A 15,147-nucleotide genomic window follows, 5' to 3' on the forward strand; every position below is an offset into this window, starting at 1 on the left:
ATATTGGAATCCTGGAAATTTTCAAAAAATGTTTAAGCAACATTGTTTAAGCTTAGTATTTCTAAATCAATCATTATCAACGACAACAAAAATGTAAATTAACTTTGTTTTGGGAAAAGTAAATTATAAAAGTCATTATAAAATGTTGTTTTTTTATAATGAAGTAATTTTCGGTTCAGAGTTTTATTAGATTTGTTATTGTTTTTACTTTTACTTAAAAGAAGACAAAGGGTAGAATGTGGTAAATAAAAAATAAAAATAAAAATGGAGAGGATTAAGGCCAATGGAGAAAAAAAACAAGTTTTGAGTTTTACAAAAAAAAAAAAAATAACATGGCATGATTAAAAAAATGTTACCCTTACCTTAAAAAAAATATTACTTTAAATTCGATATATCTATACTATAAAATGTTAATTAAGGAATTTGTTTAAAATGTGAATTCTGACTTTAACATTAGATTTTAAGTTATCAAATAGGATCAAATAAAAGTATAACTAATATAATCAAATATAATAACCAAATCAAATTATAACTAGATATTGACTAGACCTAGTCTTTTTGGCCCCAGAATGAATCATCTTTTCAGAAATATTCACAGTTCTCTGGCTGAGATATAATGAGAACCTTAGCTGTGCTTGTACTCATTATGAGAATCCAGTTCACAGTCCTGCTCCCAGCCACCTACTAGCATCTGTTTTCATGCTGCCACGTGTGCTGGAACAAAAACAACCACAAAAAAAACAACACAAAAAGGAAGAAAAAAAAAAAAACCCAACATCAATGAACGGACTTACAAATGCACTTTTCCCTCTCTCTCAGGAGGACAGACCTGGGGCAAATGTGTGAGGTGCTTGCTCTGTGGATTCCTTGGAGAAGCTCTGTCTTTATAATAGACCTTCAGCCCTCCGCTTAAGGCCAAAGGCTATCAGGCAGCAGTCCTGCTGAATCACATTTTAGCTGAAGAAAATGGGACATATCGACATTTTACGTGCTGCTGAGAAAGCAAATGTACTTAAGCTGTCGATTGCCAGCAGACGTCTTGATCAGAGGAGAGCGTGCTTCACAACAAAAGGCACTTATGTTATAACCTAATCATTTGGATCAGAACGCAATATTAAATCTGATTCAGAAACACATTTATTGTTGAAGAGGTGACGGGAAAATGCATTATTTCAGCAGAAAATAAGCAAATATTCTATCAAGATCCAGCATCCTATTATCAGTTGTTCACTCAGACACAAATCTCTCCAATGATAAAAGGTTGTACTTATATGATCCCAATATAAAAAACAAGTCTGCATGTTCTTTCATGTTAAAAGTAGATTACAATTATTTGTTACACAGCAAAAAACTAGAGACAGCCTAGACTACTTCATCTTTTAGTGTGGTTCATTTTCCATAGAGAAAAGATTGACTCAATAAAAATAGATTTTGATTTAGGATACGAACTTCCTCTTTATCAAAGTGCAATAGTGCTGCACGATGAAATTCATTTAAGCGACTCTATTCCGTTTGCCACCAAGAGTACAAGCAAATTAGATAAAACAAAATAAAATAAAAGTAAATTAGGAAAAAACCAGAATATAAATGACAATAATGACATTTAACGTATAAGCTATACGTGTGGGGTAATTTAATTGGGGAGACCATGCAGAAGGGGTGATGAATTTAACTGCTTGGGAGAAATAACTGTTTGTATTTGTTTTTAATGTCTGGAATCTCCTTCAAGAAGACACACTATTGTCAGGAAGGAAAAAACATTTTCCAAAACCTTTTTTTTGTGTGTATATAAATGTACAACTATTTCAATATTGATCTTAATAAATCATTAATATATATATATATATATATATATATATATATATATCGTTGTTTTACTTTGTTTCTGTGTGTAAATAGTTTTGCAATTTAATTGATTAATTGCGAGGAAAAGGTTAGTCCTGTGTGTGGTATGAGAAATCCTAAAAAGGCAACCATGTCACCGAAGAGAGGGGGTGTTTTGTTTCTCCCCCTTTTGATTATACAGGTGCAGTAAGCCGATTGAAGAGCCATGTTTCTGAACCTCATGGTCTGGATTCTTCAGATGGTGGCAGAATTATTTTTACCTTGTTCAGTGGTCGTGTCGCCCTTTACTTCTCTGTTTACCCTTTTTACTTGTTTGTAACCTTGAATTGAGAAACAATTTCTGTATTTTATTTTTATAAACATCATCATCCTAATTAAGTCTTTGACATCATCTCACTGTTACTGAACCACAGTTCTATGGCCATTTTGTCTCCTAGTTTTTGAACAGATTTTGCCCCTTGGTAATAACTAGTGAATGGTCTGATGAAGCTTCATGAAGCAGTGTCATTATTGTCAGAGTCCACTAGATGACAGTCTCCGCACTATTTGCCTTTGTTATAATGAAACATCACATAATATTTAAACTGATGGCGCCACCTACTGACCTCTAAACATCATTTCACCGCTTCATGCAGCTTCATCCGACAAGTTATACTAGTTATACAATTTTTCAACTCTCTGCATTTAAATACCCAAGTTAAGCTGATCTTTTTCCAATCATCAAAATCATCCAAAAGGATACTTCCTTTTGAATTCAAGCAAACAAAAATCGAATCATATCGTAGAGTATTTAACTGTTAGGTTATGCTATATATCAGGGACCAGTGGCCAAAATGAGTTGTTTTCTGCTGGTTGCTTGATCTTTATTTAAGTCTATGTTCAGACTGCAGCCGGTAGAGACGCTAATCAGTTTTTTTTATTTTGCCCCTATTTGACCTATATCTGATCTTTTAATGAGAGTCTGGACGTCACAGGTTTTTTTTGTTTTTTATGCGACGCAGGTCTTCTGGATATGTGGTCCGAAACATGTCTGATCTTTTCACATGCGACTTCAGTGTGAACGATGGGTGTAAGAGAACCATCTCACACCTGAATCCGAATTGTGTTGCTGGTTTGGCTATATTGGAGTTGCTGAAAATTGTCTAATTTCGTGGTCAACTGTCCCCATAAAACAATTATACAGTGTGTTAGCTCTGGTAAAACACCAACGAGATACTGCTAGCGTCCATCTTTACTTCCTCAAACACTGAGAAAACTTGCTGCCTAGAATGACAGTTCACTCAAAATGCACTGGTTTTCTACTCATCCAGAAAGGCAGACAGGAAGTTCTATGGGTAACTATGGGCTTGTCGAGGCTTCAATACAAGATGGACGTCACAGACGAGCACCACTGGGGTACTTGGATGTTTTAAAGTTAGTAAATTAGTAAAACCTGAATTGTGTGACTAACCCTTTAAAGTGATTTTCAGCCAATATTCACAAGACAATTAAGAACTTTTTAATTTGACAATAATCCCAGGATACTGGCCTGGGAACGTCTCAGGATCACCTGTGATGCGCTGGAAAGAGCAAAGTCTGGGCCTGAAGTGAAAAAAGGGGAAACTCGTTCAAGCACATAAAGTAAAGTTTAAAAGACTTTAACGTTCCTGCTCACCTTTCTTCTCAACATTTGAATCTCAGATGAATATTGAGTGAACCAATAAAACTGAAGAGAATGGCTGACATGACTTTGACTCTGCCAGCAGCAAATAATATTTTTTCTTCTTCCAACACATCTTCCTTTATATTGCTCAAATAAATCTGATAAAGAACTATAAAATGTTGATGAATGTTTTGTTGTCTCGCTAATGTCTTCTCTGAAGATTTCCCTGAATTGATGAACAGGTGGATCAGCAATGACGGAGAAAGATCGGGAACTACAAGAGACGGAAGAGGTTAAAGGAAAGCCATTTGTAAAACTGATAAAAAAAAACATTTTTTGCATGATTGAGTGGTTCAGGAAGAAGCTTCAGGACATTCGGCACAAAAAACATCTTAAAACACTTATTTAGCACACCTCAATTGCTCACACCTGAGGGCAAACTTTTAGTGTCGGCTCAGCCTTCTCCTTCTCAATGTTCTCCAGTGATTTATATAGCAAGTGAAAAGCCCAGTCAAGTGACTCATTGAAAGATGGGAGTTTGAATCCAATTTGTCTCCCATGTGCTTAGAATGCACTCTTGTAATGCATGCTGTCTTCAGGCTGGGCTGAGCAGGAATTAACCTTCCCTCACCTTCCTCTGTGTCTGTACTTGGAAAAAAATATTGTGCTGCTTCTCACTTTCTTTCCTCTCCATGATGTGCACTTGACGGTTTTTGGTGAAGTGGTCAAATAGAATTCAGATCATTTCACCATGGCCCATGCTCTGGTTACAAATGAGTTTCCTCTCAGATACGCTTGACAAGTCTTTTTCCTTCTTTTTTTCTTTAACCCGATCGTGAAAAGACAAAAAATACCTCTATTATTATTATTGTTGTTATTTTCACAATTTATTTTCTTGTTATTTTTATTAATATTACTTTTGTGATTGTTGTTATTATTCTTATTATGATTATTAATATAATTACAGGTGCTCCTGTGTTTTTGTTTTTTTTAGTTAGTCCAGAGCTGAATGTTTTTTTAAGTTATAAATTCAAAATAACAAAATTAAATTGACTGTTTAACATAACAAACAATAACAAAAATATAAATACACAGTAAATAGTGTGATTAAAAGAGTGCAACCATGTGTGTGAGTAAAACATTACAGGGTGTCACGTCGCAATTTAAACAGAAGACCGAAACAGTAACAGCTCAAACTTCACCGTCCGAAAAGTTAAACCTAAACTAACAATTAAATAAATAAATACACAGATAATTGTGTGATTAAAATAGTACAATTATGAGTATAAAACATCACAGGGTGTCACACTGCTCAGAGTTCACCGACCAAAAAGTAAAAACTAAACAAACATCTCAACGCAATCCAGCACTATTACCATTTCTACTTGTTTGAAATAATAAAAAAAACGACAAAATAAGGAAGAAAAACTAAAAAAAAAAAACGGTAAAAAAATCTATATCGACCAATTAACTTTTAAAAGGCAACACATTTTAAGTGATTGTTCCTTCTGCTATAAGATGCTACAATAGATCTCTCTTTTATACTAAACATGCACTTTTCTAGTTGTATATTCTTTGTTGGTTACTTTTGAATTATGTATTTATGTATGTTTTGTATGTATGTATGTATGTGTTATTTGATTTTCCTACCATCCATTTATCCATCCATCCAAGTTTTCACCTCCAAGGGACTCTTTGTATAAACAAAGCGGGTGTGATTACAGCTAGCTGGAGGACTGAAGACCATTATAACTTTATAATAGACTGCGCTCTCTGAACCTCTTGAACCTTTGTCAGGGGAGAACTTCATAAAGATTAAAACATGGTCATGATGAGGGACTTACTGCATCTCGGAGAGGAAGACTTCAACACTTGAAACATGTGAGTGAGTCAGGAGAGTTGGCCTTTAATTATTCACTAATTGGAATAAAAACAATGAACAGCCATGAATAAATAAACAGTGAGTAAATATGTGTTGTGTATCCGCGCAAGAAACCCAAGTCTTATTTAATTCCACCAATTAAGTCGGGCACAGTACACTTAATGTTTAAACTTGTTATATCAGCGTGATACTTTCTGAAAATAGAAACTCCCACACACCAAAAAGCAAGCCTAGGGCCTTTTAACACAAAACCAAACAAAGTAGGTCGGTATGGAGTGAGTGTTTTAGTGATCATGGTGATGTTAATAGAAAGTGAAAGGCCGTCTGTGTCGAGACAACCTGGACTTCTGTGCTTTTAAGCTGACTCATGTCGGTAAACAAATTCTAAAAAAAAAAAAGTCCATGATTTTCTCATACACACACACGGATGGAAATGATAGATGGAGCCGTTAAAAATCTAACACTCACGTTAATCTTGAGATATATTGAGGATGCAATCAATGCACTGACATTGATAGCATAAACCAAAAGCCCTGTGGAGGTGGAGAACAGTTAGATGGTAATGCTGCATGTCATTTCTTGTGTATACTTCTGTCACGCTTGTTTGGATCACTTCATGTAGAAACATGAACTTGCTTTCCCCTGCCCCGGAGGTGCATATAGCACGAGAAGTTGCGTGTCAAATAAAGATTTTATGTTCAATGTGAAGAAGACCTGTCTCGTTCCTCACCACAGGACGGGACTCCCGAGGCTTGCGGAGGGAACTCGGGATCCTGGCTGGTCGGTAAAGTAGCAGACTTGAATGCCTTTGGACATAGAAAAGTGAAGGAACCAGGGAAATGTTTAAGGAAAGGAAGTTGAATTGAAGCAAATCTCCAAATAAGTCTATCAATCAATTGCATCCAATGTCACAAACTCAACTGGCCGAGGGGCCATCAGAGGAAACATTTTATTTTGCATGCGCCATTTCTCTTTTTATTTCATTTATTTCTATTTGTTGTTTTTTTTAAATAATCAATTCAGTTTTACAAAGCAGGTGAAGTGATTTTGTTTACATCCTTTTTGGATCATTTATTGTTTTAAATAATAATTTTCTTTTCTTTTTAAGCAATTTACACAATATTTGAAGTCAGGGTTCTATATAAAGATGTCAGTGAGAGTCAGCTGAACTTAATTGTCTAGTCTTTATTGTTAGAAAATCTAAAGATGATATTTGTAGTCTGTTCATGTAGTAAAGGTCCGGATTTTGTCAAAATGTAGTGTTTTGAGAGGATGTCCACTTGAAAATGAGTGCAGTAAGGAGTATACAGTTTTACTGTGTTTGGAATCTCTCCATGCGTTTGTGTAACTTTCACTGACTGCCTCTCCAGATCGAGACCATGCCCTAGAGGCCAGGCTTAGATAAGGCAAAAATCTTTGTTGTATTAACTTTTAGTTAAGCTTGGCGATAATTGCATAAAAAATGTATAGACAACCTAGATTAAAAAATGTAACAAGTCTATATTTTTCCTCTACAAGCAAACTTTAATTAAATTGTTTTGGAACAAGCAGTCATCTTGATGCTTAAATACAATATGGATGTTACAGACAAGCAGTATGGAGGTATTTAGATGTTTTAAAAATGTATTTTTGGAGGGACATGACGACCATGATAACTGAGCATCAGTCGCTACATTAAAATGAACATACATTTTTTCCTATGACTCTAAAATGGAGCAGATTACTCTGAAAATAATGTGTGTGTGAGTAGATAATGATGATTCAATTTTGGATTAACTAACCCTTTAAAAGTTGTATTTACCACTTTACCCACACTTCGATATAATTACAGCTATATGAATGAAAATTAACTTGATGATCTTCATTCCTTAACCATCTGACATTGTACAAAGATGGACTCGTCATCACTTGTCCAAAAAAAAAGCAGCGCCGCAAAATACAATATATAATATCATTTCATTGATCACAAATGGCCTGTGGTCCAAATGATTGAGAATCCTGCTTATGCTCCTGCTTCAGTTTTAAAAAAAAATACATTGCAGGAGAGGTGATTAAAATGCTGTTTGCGCAAACAGCAAAAGAACACCCTAAAATGGTGAAAAAATATATTTGAGAAATGAGCCACAACACACCTGTGTATGATGGGGAAAAAAAGGGACCCACATAAAGTGTATTAAGTGGGTTGCTATCATTTTCATGAGAGTCTTTCACTTGGAAAAAAAGGCAATATTTCACTTTTTCGGCTGACATCATGATACAGTCATCTTTGCAACACTGTCCCATGAAAAATGTATTAAACCGAGTTCATGCCAGGCACTGGAGTTCTCCAACTGCAGGAGATTTTCAAGGTTTTGACGTCAGTTTGGTACATAACCCTGAACATTGTTAGTTTATTAATAGTATAAGAAGATGAAATAAAAATCACACAAGGCTAAAGTTGGATCTATTTAATTGGATCTATGACAGAAAATATGCATTTTACAACTGTGCAATCCTGGTACAAAGATGAGTGGTAAAAGAGACTTAAAGTGATAGTTCGATCAAGATTCAAATTTCACTTATTTTCTACTCACCCTCATGTTGACTCAGAATTTGAATTGTTCTATAAATCCATTTATTTTGAGAGTTATAGGCAAAAATCTACAGTATGTTCATCTTAATGCAGCGACCAGCGCTCAATTGTCGTCATCTTCAATCGTATTGACACACTTAAAACCCTTTAATGTCTTGTATATATATTGAAATCGCTGAACAAAATTGCTTAATAATTAGTATGTAAACTAATGACATCCCAGTGGAGATTTTACATGGAAGGGCAACTTGATCAGGTCAATAGAAAGGGGACACAAAGGGGGGCTAAAGGACCCCTTGTTAATGTCGAATATGGAAACAATTTAAAATCATTTACATAAAATATTCCACAGGGATAATTTCTTGAATGTCAGCTCATTTTAGTATTTAGAAGGACCATAAACTTGCTGATCTTGCTTCCTTCTTCCTCTATGACGATGTCAGACCGGGCAGACCCGAGCGTGGGGGTAACTGTCAGACATAAACTTGACTTTCAAATAGTTTACTGAGATCATGAGCAGAAACAGTCAGTAGTATCCACAATGAAAATAATATATATACACATAATATCCACACTCAAGAGAATCTTAAAATGATCCATGGTGCAAGAGAAGTAGATCAACTTGAAGGTGATAATGTGGATAAAAAAAAGAAGCGAAAGACTTGGATCAGTTGTGCTAGAAACAACTGTTAACCCTTGTGTTAGCTCAGGGTCAAGGTGACCCGCAGGCCCAAGGTGAACGACCTCCCTGGCTTCATGAAATGCATATGCAGCGGTGGAGGTTGTTCACGTTGACCCAGAGACAACATAAGGATTAAAGCAACACTTTTTTGGAGCAAATCAATCAACAGACTCATATTCACTATCAAGATAGGAAGCTTAGATCACAGGTTAAACCTGCCAAACATGGAACATAAAAGGTGAATCCAACAGATTTGTCAACAATTTTTAAATTGGTTGACCAAAAACATTTAACGTTTTTTCTGATAAAACGTGAATTATCACCATATATGACACCAACCAGTTGACATATATATTAAACAAATCTCCAAAAGGTTTAAAAAGGAAGGAAATACATTATTTGCATTCGTTTTGGTGAAAATAAAAAGGCTAAACATTCGAACATGTTGGTAAAGTTGTGCGCACCATTTCATTTACATTATATTGCAGTGGATCTGAAATGTATTTTTTTCAAAGCGTACCATTGTATGGCAAATATGTATGGCTATGCAACTCAATATACATTCATCATATGGTTAGATAACCACATTTTTCTTCTCTGTTAAGATAATGGCTGTATGTATTGTTAAATTCGACATCATTTAATAGGTACTTCCCTAAAATACTGCTACCTTTATTTAAAAAAAACTACATCAGAGAGTTCATAACAGTAAATAAGGTTAACGAGATTGCTCCCTTTTTCATGAAAACTATCACGTACTAATGTTTGTATTTGTAAATTATGCATCTTTAAGACATTATTTGTAATCAACTTGTGTCAACCTGTCGGGTTTTCTTAATGTAAATGCAGGCAGGCATGCTTTGAGACATCCTCTAATGTTTCTCTGGGAGCTCTTCTTTTGTCATTAATTTCTGTCATGGTGTCGGTTCCAGCGGCTCATCGGTTGTTATCTAAGATTTACAGTTCTGTTGAGATGTTATCAGGGAACAACAAGACAATCAGACGTCATTAGGAATCACGGCTGTGAAACATGGGAGTGGAAACCAAAAAAGAACAAGAAAAAACTTCAGGATAACAAATTAACTTTACGATCTACAGGGAGGAAAAAAATATTCCAGATTTAACATTCTGGAAACCTCTCATGGAAGAACCTGATAGTCAAAAATCGACACCGTTCGAGATGGTAAAGCTCTCCCAGAATCTCATGTCATTTGACCAGCACTCCATTGAGAGTGTCCTCACACACAGCATCCTGGTGCGGCAGCTCTCGAGCGAATAAAAAGTCCCTGCAGAGAATCATAAAATTGCCCAGGATATCATAAAGCAACACATCCCTGCCCTCGATGGCATCTTCAACTCCAGCTTACCTGGAAAAATATATATATATATATCCTAAAGGACTCATTCCATCCTGCCCATCACCCCCTGCCCTCCAGAGAGCACTACAGGCCCATCACAACATGCAGTACAAAAAATGTATCAACAGTTTTTTGTCCCAAAGCTATAAACAATCCAAACGTGAACTGAAGGCTTTTTACGATGAGAAGGACATGGAGTAAAATTTTATCTGCACAACTTTATGTCTGTTTTGTTGTCTATTGGCAAATTGAACGGGTTTTGTCGAGCGACGGCGGGTCCGACGCGCGGCGCTTCTACTTTACGACGCGAGTGTCATTAGGCTCTAAGAGTTGCTGATCCGATTAACGTTGTTCTTGGCGTTAATATTAATCTTGCGCATGAACGACTTCATAAGCACGGTGGTCATCTGTTCGGCCCTGAACCAGGAGAGATTGTCCCCTTTTTTTTTTTTCTAGATAATGATAATGTAATGCTAGCTTTTCATTCATGTGTCCTTGAAATGCATTTATGTGCAATATGACTCAATTCTTATATATAACCCTGTTATAAGTGGATGAACCACCACACTAATAATTGATATTTCAAATATATAATATACGATATGCTATGGTTTTGAGGCCAACTGTAAACTGTCGAGATTTTGTTCCGATGAACCAACCCTTCCCCAGTATGGATATGTGGTGGTGGTAAAGAAAGACACGGGAATAAGTTGAAAAGAAAATGCTCATTTAGTGAAACTTGAAAATGTCAGAGCTCTAACGCAGATACGTCTTCAAATGCCAAGCGCAAAGTTAAAAACGAAATGCCGGATCTTTTAAAGTACGGTCCGTCCTGCTTGTAAACTGACCAGAAACTGTTTCCTTCAACTGAGAAAAATCTCTAATCTTAGGAAAATGTTGTCGGAACATGATCTGGAGCTTGTAATCCATGCGTTTGTTTCTTCTCGTCTGGACTATTGTAACAGTTTGTTTTTATGTCTTAACAAGAAGGATCTGTCTCGCCTGCAGTTGATTCAGAAGTCTGCAGCCAGAATTCTAACCCGCTCAAGTAGAAGAACTCACATTTCTCCGATCCTTAAAACTCTTCACTGGCTTCCAGTTTCTTTCAGGATCAACTTTAAAATTCTGGTTCTTACTTTCAGAACTATTCATGGTCAGGCTCCTCCTTACATCACTGATATGATCAAGCCTTACACCCCAGCTCGGGCTCTGAGGTCTGTGGATCAGAATCTACTTTTGGTTCCGCGCACACGGCTCAGGACCAGAGGAGAGAAATCTTTTCAGGCTTTTGCTCCTAAGCTTTGGAACAATCTTCCTCTCTCTTTGCGCTTGATGGATCTACTGACTCCTTTAAGAAACATCTTAAGACATTCGATTTGTTCAGGCTTTTCCTTGATTTTCTGGAACTCCTGTGTTGTTCTCAGTATTATCTTGATCTTTAAAGTATATACTTTTTTGAGTATTGTTTTGATTGTTAAAGCGCTTTGTGACCCTGGTCTGGAAAAGCGCTATATAAATAAATATTACTTACTTACTTACTTGTATCATTGTAAAGCAACTCTAAACAATTGGCTTCTAAGATGGCTGTGTGTCGTGGTCTTTGTGGAAAGTTACCAGAGTCTATATCTTCCAGATAGAACTCATCTTATCACTTTACTTATGCAGATGGTGTCCTTGAGCAGAGACTTACTAGCACATTTAAAAGATGTGTTATGTGTCTCTCAGTGAGTGGGTTGACCTGACCTGAATTATAGCTAAGCACATGGATTTTAACGCAAATAATAAATTATTTAATTGTACTTTCATATGGAACACAACATGTTAATCAAGTGATTATTTGAAATGTCTGCTAAATCTAAATGCTCAATACAGTAAAACTGTCAGTTCCCCACAAAAAAAATGTATTTTGTCTTGTTTGAAAATGAGCTTTGTAATCTTAACCCTGACTTTTTAACCAATTTATTTTAGCATCCCAAGTCCTCAGTAACCTCAGGAACAAAATAGAGTATTTTAGTTAATACAGCCAATATGTGGGGAATTTAGCTCTTGCCTACTTTTAGAGTTTTATCTGTTTCCCCACTAGGGGGCCTCTAGTCTAGGAAACACTGGTTCTCATACAAGTAAAAACCCACCGCAGATTTTCAAGAACAGAAATCTACTCCAGATTCATGGAGGACTCGGAACACTCAGAACTGATCATTAACATGCGAGTGTTTGATGATTCTCAAAAATGGGAGCAGATCATGGTGATGGGTCATTAGCAGAAATCTCTGCCCATAAATGACCACAAAAGGAGGTGAACATGATCCTGTCCAACCGTCAGACACACCACAAAACAGAGAGAAAAACAAACTTTTCTGAAGCGGGGATCCAAATAATTTGGGTGAAGGGGAGTTTAGAAACCGTTTTATTTTTCCACTGTTAGTAGTAGAGTGGAATATATATTTTCTGTACTTTCATCTCGTTGTGGAGTTAAACTTTTTGTTTGGAGTTTGTTTGTTGTGGAGCTCAGGGATGTGACGGATGCCATTCATGAGCCTAACATAACAGTCCTATCAGACGAAAACTATATACACGATCCAATAAAATCCTTCGCTGTAGCTAAGCAGGATTTTGTAATTTCGATCGGCCGTGATGGGTGAATAACTTTGTGTATACAAAGACTCTGGTTCTGTAGTAGATCTTAAATATGAAACTAACTTTCCCTGTTAATCTTAGACTTAGAGATGTAGACTTAGACTGCACTTTATTGATCCCTTTGAGATGACACTCTCAGGGAAATTTCTGAATTTCTTGCCTCTGTAGAACAGAGGACATATCATAGATGAGACATACATGATTTGACATGAAAATGGAGGCAAATAAACGCACAAAAGAAACACTTCAGTCACAGGAGGAGTGATCTTGCAGTACAAAATATCACCTGATGACAAAAATATAGCTAACATTATTGAGGAAACCTATCTGTAAGGAAATCATTTGTTATTTTAGCCTATTATTAGTCTATTTTCCTATGGGTTACATCATTATTATTATTCAATGACTTAAATAAATAGAGAAAGGATTTGTAATCTATTTAATCGATAATTCACAATTATGAGCGTAATCTGAATTTTGAACATGCTAATATCAAACTCATTTAACTAGATGTGATTTATTTAGTTTGTTGTTATGTTAAAATCAGGTTTTTCAAAGTCATCTGTCTATTGTTCACATAACAAAGAACAATATGAATTCAAATTTGCTTTTTTTTAATAGTGACAAAGATTATTTTAGTGCATTCTTGAATTTAAAAACAGTCAATTCCTGTAAATGTCCTGCTAGTCACCCTTTACACACAAATGTGTTCTGCTCCGCTTCATGAATGAGACCCAATAAGAAGATGGCATTCTGGTGACCTGTCCTTGACCTGCCCAAAATTTACCCATTCTCCATTTACGGCAGTCAAAAATATGTGTTACGTTTTTTAAAGAGGTTTGTGTCCTAAAGTATAACCCCCGAGATAAGTCCTAGAAAAATACAATTTCATTCATTCATTCATACATCCACTTCTTTGCAATCCATTTAGCCCAGCAGGTGAGAAGATGCTGCTCTACAGGGCGTTCCGGTTGAACAAAAATTGAGTTTAAGTGTCTCCAGATTCTTTCAGAAGAGACCCTTTTGCCCCACCCGGAGGCCGGTGGCTGGTCGGAAAAAGAAAGTCCATTCGAAGTTCAGGCGATTATACAGTTAAAACGTCCAAGAATAAAGCGAGTGGGGATCGTAGGGGTTTGGGGCTTGATATCCATGTCTGCTGGTCAGAAATGGCCTGATTCTTCATCAAAAGGACATGTGACAAGAGGGATCTGGCAAGGTGAAACTTCATTGTGGGTATTTCATAGTAGTTAAAATAGCCACTGACAAGTCTGACTGCAGGCGGTATTTGACGGCAGACTTTCAGTCTGCATGGGATCGAATGTTCTGCCCTTCTCTGTATGTCTTAGATATTAACAAAGGTTATTACAAATCTGTGTAACTTTGTTGATCTAAATTATACCACCTCAGGTTTTAGGTTTGTTTTACCCACATTTGTTGTTTTTTTATCCTCAGTGACAGCTCATTAATTCTGCGAACATGTTGGCATCGCCTCAGTCATTCGCGCTAATCCCTGGTGTACCTCTGCGAGCGCTTCATCTGTAAGTCACTGATAGGCGTCGCCGCTAGCAATCAGGCCTAGAAACTGCTTGTGCCTGCAGCTTTTCGAACGACCGTGGCGTTTTCAGCCATTTGTGAACACCTACTACAGAGGAAGCCGCGGTCATTCGGCTTCACTCATCCGAGTCAAGCTGTTTGGTCGACAGAGTCGGCGGTGTCATTCTCCAGTGTTCAGAGGACGTCGGCTTCTGTCCACAAGCACTTGGCATAAATTCTACTTAAAAAAAACAACTCATGTTGATTTAATTTTCTTTATTTGTGATTTACTTTCTTCAAAAGTTTGATAATGTTTCCACTAAACTTTTGTTTGTTATTTGGTTCGGTGGAGAATGTTTGGATCCAGCAATGGCTGGTCCTGGTGTTGGATTTTAATATATTTTTTAAAGCTCATTCAGTTGTAATTTGTAGCATACATAGTACATAGTACATAGTAACGTGTTGTTTTTTTTTTAAAAAATACAATGCTGGTGTGACTCAGAGCATGGTTAAATAAGAGAGTCTAAGAATTTATGATTTGGTTAATGATGTATATTATTATACTAAACTAACTATTATTCTGTGTAATAAATGAAAACCAAATTAGTGGACCCCTACACTAATAATGGTTGGTTGCTTATGGGGGGAGATATTTGAATGAGACACACAGGCGTCTAAATCATTTAATTTTATAATTGAACTTTCCAATTCTCCTATGTACAGTAATAAACAAAAAGATGATCATATTTCTCAGTGATTCGATCCCAGGAATAATATATTTACAAAAGTGTCTTTCGAGGCTTTCAAAGTCACTTTAAAATACAAAGAAACAACAATAAAATCAGATAATACTACATAATTGCATAATAAACCAAACCGTAAGGCCTTTGAAAGGGAAAGCAATACGGAAACCTAACTTTCCTGACTCACTCACATGTTTCAAAGTCTTCCTCTAGAAGATGCTTGATAATGATTTGAAGTTATTTTTTATACTTA

Source organism: Callionymus lyra, chromosome 8 (assembly GCF_982586985.1).
Source record: "Callionymus lyra chromosome 8, fCalLyr1.hap1.1, whole genome shotgun sequence".
Classification (NCBI taxonomy): Eukaryota; Metazoa; Chordata; class Actinopteri; order Syngnathiformes; family Callionymidae; genus Callionymus; species Callionymus lyra.